The sequence below is a fragment of the Cryptotermes secundus genome, unplaced genomic scaffold (genome assembly GCF_002891405.2).
Source record: "Cryptotermes secundus unplaced genomic scaffold, Csec_1.0 scaffold112, whole genome shotgun sequence".
Classification (NCBI taxonomy): domain Eukaryota; kingdom Metazoa; phylum Arthropoda; class Insecta; order Blattodea; family Kalotermitidae; genus Cryptotermes; species Cryptotermes secundus.
The window spans coordinates 279,433-286,780 of NW_019718271.1; the positions used below are offsets into that span (position 1 = coordinate 279,433).

General features: G+C 41.7%; 1 protein-coding gene across 1 annotated transcript in view; it reads right to left on the reverse strand.

Annotated features, from left to right (window-relative positions):
• The window catches only part of LOC111868683 (inactive tyrosine-protein kinase transmembrane receptor ROR1), a gene marked incomplete in the record, with an annotated part of 251,479 nt that extends 244,627 nt beyond the window's left edge, over nt 1-6,852 (reverse strand). The window contains 1 exon segment of the mRNA XM_033753148.1: nt 6,773-6,852.
• Between the last annotated feature and the right edge of the window lie 496 nt (nt 6,853-7,348).

Genomic DNA, 7,348 nt, shown 5'->3' on the forward strand with positions numbered 1-7,348 from the left:
AATATTTTCAGGTCATCAAAATCCGGGCCCTGCATATTACATTTTTGGGTCATATTTTAGGTTATTTTTCTGGTATTATATTTAAGCATCCTGTTGCACTCTATACGATAAATGATATAAACTCCGTCCCAAGTGCAAACAATATATTATATGTCCTTGATCTTGCTCTCCTTTACACTACATGTTTCGGCCTCAAACGGCCATCATCAGGTGTATACACTCACGTTGCTGTTACACTGCACTTAGTTTAAAATTTAACATTTAAAAACACATTGTTCCTTTCGTTGTTATTATCAACATCTACTTCGCTGATATCTGTCTGGGTTATAGATTATTTTTGTTACACAAGTTAGCACTTATAAAATCTTTAGTTCTAATTTTAAAATCCTTTAAAATCCTGGGCCGTGGATACCCAGGGTTGTGAGGCGTCGAGGGTCCCAGATCTTCTAGACAATCGGTTCACAGGTGGCGGTAAAGTTGTCAGCCTTACGCGCCGGCCGTCTTTTTACCCCAAGGAAGATTCATGGTACTGATTTCTGTTAGAGGCTGAGTCGACCCCAGGGCCATAGTGCGGCTGGAAGGATTAAATTGGGAAAAAAAACACGTCATCGGGTCTCGAACCCACAACCTTCCGGCTCGTAGCACAGTGACTCAACTAACTACGCTACCGTGTGCCCCTGGGATAGTATACGGAACTTAGCTGAAATATGTGTTACTTTTATATATGAATATATGACGTATCCCATGCCAATAGTCTGCCGAAAAAGGATAAATAAAACAGAACTGAACTGAATAATAATTCAGTTTACTACGAGGCAGGTTGAAGTAAATGTTGTTACTTTTTACTTTAATTCAAGTTTTCATTTTTGATCAATGTCATAGCCACTTTAAACCACAACAATGACCAACTAAAATAAATCACTCATTAGACTAAGGCATTATCTGTACAAGTACCTCACACCAAACAAACTTTCGAACTTCTGACAGCATTGTCTCAAGAAAGTTCGCTCGGATCAATATAGAAGTCGAAGAACTTTTAATGAAAGTAATAACAATTAAGATCTTCTCTTAGAGTCAATCTCTTTTTGTTACAAGACTCGTGAAGAAATTAAGACGCAGCGTGCTCTCCCTGTCCCCTAAAATATCAAATTTAGACAAAAATTAGAATGAAAATGAGAAAAATGATAGGACGGATAAAGAAATAAAGTTAGTGATACAAACAAAACACCAAATTTACGTGTTACCATATTAACTCATAACAAAAAAATCGTGACCTGTAGTCCGCAAACGAACTATACCGACCGAGCGACCGCCGCTTGTCGGCGAAGTTAGTGCCAACTTTTGCGGATAGAGGGTGTCTCGTGGTCAGCGCAACGGATCCCCACGGCCGTTAATCTTGGTTAGCAGCTATATCCTTGAAATAGCTCCTCAGTTATCCTCACGGGGCTGAGAGGGCCCCTTTCCAAACACACTACTTCTCATAAAATCTGGTAGTGTCCTGACCTCTGGATCTGTAGCCAGGAACTCTGACCACGAGACCCCAGAGGCGGTCACCACAGTATCTCAGTAATTCGATATATCATTCCATGTCGCTGGAATAAACACGCTGGAGCTTCAACTAAAAATCACGTCCTAAAGTCAAAACCCAAGCAGTTTCTTGCGTATAATTTAAAAAGAAGACACGAGTTAAATTAATGTACAAAGATAATAAACTTAATAACTTCTGGTATCAATCAATAGGCAGTTGTTTCTTCAAGACGCGGTACAGCGCTGAATTCAAAGGAAAGACGCAACAGCCGCTTCGCCTGTCAGCAGGTACAGTTTCACTGTTTATATCTCCACACGGTGCTGTAAATTTACCCCAGCGTAAAGTAATCTAAGGGACTTCTACGGTCACTTGCTTTTCTCTCGCCTCGCCTTGAAGGTTAGGTTAGTCCTTTTGGGAACATTTTGACAACCTAAGATCCGTAGAACAGGCCAGGGCCGTGGAACAATTCTGTCCCGACTCCATTTGATATGTATGGGGTACAGTTAGACCGCCTCTGTGGTTTAGTGGTCAGAGTTCCTGGCGACAGATCCGGAGGTCCGGTTTCGATTCTCGGCGCTACCAGATTTTCTGAGACTTAGTGGCTCTGGAACGGGGTCCATTCAGCTTCGTGATGATAATTGAGGAGATATTTCAAGGAAACAGCGGCTCCGGTCTAGAAAACCGAAATTAACAGCCGTGGGGATTCGGTTCGCTGACCACGCAACATCCTCTGTATGCAAAAGTTGGCACTAAAACTTCGCCGACAAGTGGCGGTCGCTCGGTCGGTATAGTTCGCTTGCGGACTAAAATCACGGAGATTTTTTTTTGGGGGGGGGTACAGTAAACGTTCCGTATCTACCAATGCCCTGTGTGTGGGGACGGGTTCGAATTACCTCCTGCTTACCGTGCGAATGGCTGAAAGCGAAGAAAATTGAACCCGGTGCCTGGGGGTATAACTGAGCCACCCTGTCAGTGGGGGACAAAAACAGGAGCCTGGTCATCTAGGTTGGGGGTTGGACGCAAGGCTGAAGACCTTGCTCTGTAAAATATTGCTGCTGTGAAATCGAAAGAAGTAAAAACCGAACGAACTACCACAAGGCAAATCTGGTCGAATCTTCTACAGCAGGTTATGGCTCAAAAAGGTTATTTTGCCAATGATGATGATGATATCTATGTATAAGGGGTGGGCCCCTGCACCGCGACCTACAATGGTCTACTGTGCTTATGACGATACCTAACAATTACAAATAATTCACACTAAATTGTTTTATTCTCTTTAGAGGATATTAAAAAATTTCATTTATAAATAGATACGTCATGGTTGGAAAATATATAAAATAGTTCACACACTAAATAAATAGCAAAGCAACAACATACACGGTGCCAAATCCCAGAAGACTGCTTTCTTCATAGTCACCGCCGTGAAAGCCTCAAATCTTACAGCAAATGGTATCAATTTGTAGAATATTCATCCCAAAAGCACGGGGACTATGAGAGATCCCAGTCAGTTAACATGGAATAAACATGGCCGTTCAAAACATCATTGTAGAGACAGGCCACAGGTAAACATACGTGTTTAATCGTGACAATATAAATCTACGTTTTAATGTAGGCTCACGTTGAATATATACCCATATAATACGCAGCACAAAACAAAAAAAAAATCACATATTAGTTCCCTCAGGTTAGAAACACGTGTTTAAACGCATCGTTAATAACACTCGCAGAAATATTGAGCACAATCTTTGCTGGAATATTTTTATATAAATTAAAATTAATTTCATTCCAGAAAATATTCGAAGCCCGAAATGGCTTTTAGCTACATGAATGAATTTTGAATGTCGCTCTACATAATGTTCTGCTCTGTGCTGTCGTTCTTGTCTCCATTTGGAATATTTCCTCGTTTTCATGAAACCTCGTATCAAGATGTTGCAGCCTCCATTGCCATTCATCTCAGTTCGTCATGACACTCCTACATATATGTTCTCTTTCGCGACGCCTTCAGTGTTTTGCCAACAAACCCGACACTGTGCAACATATTGTAACGGATTTGATCAAAGAGCTGCCAGGCAACAGCTCTGTAAACACGTTCCAACACGCAACAATAGAGGCTGTGTTTTCCGTGTGATGTCAGGCAGATGTTGGTGGTGGTCATGTGACGTGTTTCCTGTTATGCATGTCCGTTCCTCGGCTATATAAGTGAGAGAATTCGTTCGGTTCAAGGACGAGTCAGTTCTCGGTAGGAGATAGCCACAGGAAGTTCGTAGTTGAAGAAGCGTACAAGAAGTCAGCCTGTGAAGATTTAACGTGTGATTTGAAGACTTTATGTATCCTGTAGCACAGTGATATTGGGAGTGTGTGATTTAGTGAGACTTTTATAGTTCCTGTGTTATAAACCAGTGAGGACTAATGCAGATGTACTGAGAAGATTAGTGTGGAGTGATTGTAAATTTTGTAAATCACCAAGAGTGTAATAATTATTTGTAGTTACGACCTGTAAGTATCCAAGAAATCCAGTTACTAATTAAAACCCGCGTCTTAGTCACTGTAACACGTGACACTAGTCTTCAAACATTTAAAGTAGAGTTGTCCAACATAACCACTGAGGGTACGTATTCTGTATCACGGGCCGCACTGTAATATATAAAAGTGGGATTTGTGGTGGACAAATTGTGTGGACCAATTGCTCCACAATCACCCTCACCTATCATCTGGGTCTGGTACAATAGGCCAGAAGTGGCCGCAGTACAAGGGACTTAGACCCACCCCACTAGCAATAAAAAGAATTACGGCCTACCAATTTATCCCTTTAACGTTCACACTACTCGTCATAAAATTTGTCGGTTCTACATATCAGCATTTGATTGCTTCATTTTCCATTTACATAACAAGAAGACAAACTGAATCCGTTGGGAACTGCGTTCACGTACGCAGTTTAGGATTTCACTCTGTTAATTACCAGACCCTACGGTTCTCAGCAGCTGCAGAAACGTTCAATAGGAATATTTCACTAAGAATAACATTCTCGTGCCACAGAAATTATCGAACAGAAGCAAATAATAATAATTTCGGAGTGAAACTTACGTAAAGAGCAGATGCAGTATCTATGTATGGCTCTACTGCCCTTTTTTTTTAGTTATTCTCGCTTTTTACATATCCGGGAGGATTCCTTGAACGGGGGAGCAGCCCGTCGCACGGCCGCTACGTGCATACAGGACAACAAACACACAATAAACACACACAGACATCCATGCCTTGAAAGGGATTCAAACCCACGATCCAAGTTTCCGAGCGGATGAAGACAGTGAGCATTAGACCGCGCGGCCATTTTGACTGGCGAACAGAAGCACTAAAACATCGAAAACACTGAAACTAGGTATATCACTTTCATCGCCATGGCTAGAGCCACAGTAGCGCAGTTCGATAAGACACACTTCACAGCCAACCTATGCTATGCAATACAGAAAGCAACCGGTCTGCAACAACAGGTTACTCCCCACGGCCCGGTACTGTATGACTGCTTACAGGCGTGGCTTATTTCAACCTTCGCACCGATAAACGGTAGTTGTGTGCGAGACGGCAAACCCCCGTCTGTACCTGTCAAATGTATATGCACCATAAAATGTGAATTACCCGAATTACTTATAACGACATAATATGTAACTTCAGGTTAAATTTGGTTAAAAACTTATTTTGGGAAGAATATTGTGATTACTTGCCCTCCTAACCTTATATCAGGCTGGGGCCACACGAGCGCACAAAATGCGTCCGTTGTAACGAACGTACTTTATGAAGGACGTTGCTGAGGACACCACACACTTGCAGAATGCGGTGCGTAGTTTCTGTTTGCAATGGAGCCAGAAGAAAGCGTAGCATTCGACTCTCTTGTTTATTTCTACAACGGACGTCATGACGTTCGTTACAACGGACGCATTTTGTGCGCTCGTGTGGCCCCAGCCTCAGATGTTCGCCCGTTAGTTGAAGATTTCATTTACTGGTTAATACTTAATTCCCCCCCCCCATCACGGTTAGATTCTAGGTCAAGTTATATGGGATTTGTGGCGAACAAAGTGGCAGACTTTCTCCGAGTACTCCGGTTTCCCCTACCAATTCTCATTCCAACAAATGATCCACGTTCATTAATCATCCTATCATTGAAGCTATATAAGCCACATACTGCAAACATCGTTAAACAACCAACTTAAATGAAGCGACAGTGTCAGTTCTGAGACTTTTTTGTAGTTGAACAACATTGTCTTACGGCGTATGGATGGCGTACGGAATGGCAGATGTTTACCAGAATACTCGGGGTCAATAACAGAGAAGAGTGTTTTGCAGAGTCACCAACCTGAGAACCACAAATACTAAATATATTTTGTCGTTTCGTCTGATATTCGCTTCATACTTTTTTGAAGAAACTAAAGGGGCCCATACACGTACGAGACTGGCTCGCGAGTCCGACTCCGCTTGGGGTCCCATGAGCCAAACTCGTCCGTTTGTGGGTCGCAAAGTTTGGAGTCAGCTCATGAGTTTGTGGTGAAATTAATCCGAGCCCGGCTCCCGAGTCAAGCTCGCGAGCCAGACTCGTACGGGAATGGGTCCCTTAAGAAACGCTTGTTCATTCGTACTGTTGCAGTCGACCAGTACTACTGTCAACTTAAGTGACATACAAGCCTAGTGTCAAATGTCAAAAGACACTCTGAATTTTTTATGAAGAAAGTGTTCTCTAAAAACAGCAAGATATATACCTCGTACAATACGAAAGACTTCTATAATTTCCTTTTCGTGCAACAATGTCAACTACTTGACGAATGAAAAAATCGTATCAATATATTTGACCTCGTTCAAGGCCGAGGTGACACAACGTCAAGAGGTCATCTGAGAAAACATGGCAACATTTAAACAGAATCGATCTGTATGAAAATAATTTCAGTTAATCGGCCCTTTGTTATTTTCTTAACCATCATTTCCTTGGAAGTAATCCATCAGAATGAAATACTGTCCACGACTCATAAACATATTAATCATGGTTTCATTTTACCACCTGTTCCTAAAATCCGATATATAAAGAACATTTTACGTGTGGCATAAAATATCTCTGTATATTAAACTAAATTTACCCCAAATATCGAGTAGGTAAACACTTCCTGATTTATATATAGAAGCATCGACTTAAAAGCTAGAATAATATTATGCTGCACGATAAGTATTCAATTATATCACAAAAAACAATTTTCAACTCACTGAAAAATAAATTCCAGTTCCTGTAATAAACACTTATTCTTGACAGTTCACAAAACATAAAACACACGCCAAAAACATAAGCGGAACGGCACAGTCTCGTTTTCCCGCCTTATCCGTCCGCATTCGACACACGACTGGCATAAGCGAAGAGGAACCGAAGAGGCAATGGAGAAAATACATAAAAAAAAAAAGTGCCGACCGCCCCGACAGAGAGGGAACGATTTGTTGTGCAGAGGTGGCGCTCCTATACGAAGATATCCGGAAACAGCCGAAGTTGCTACCCGACAGCACGCTTTCTATCTCTGTTTCTCTCTGTCTCTGGCTCTCTGTTTCTCTCACACACACGCGCGCGTATGAATTCCCGCTGAAAAACTCGAAAATTCACATGTAAACACGGCGAATTGCAGCTACACTTTAACAAAGCATGAACAAGATTCATTGACCATGTTAAAATATAAAGATGATAACAAAGAATGGGGTACACATTAGGGACAAATACTACGGCGAAATCTAATGTTTTCGCAGCGATGAGCATTACGAAAAATACTCTCTTCTGAGAAATGACGGTGGCAGGGT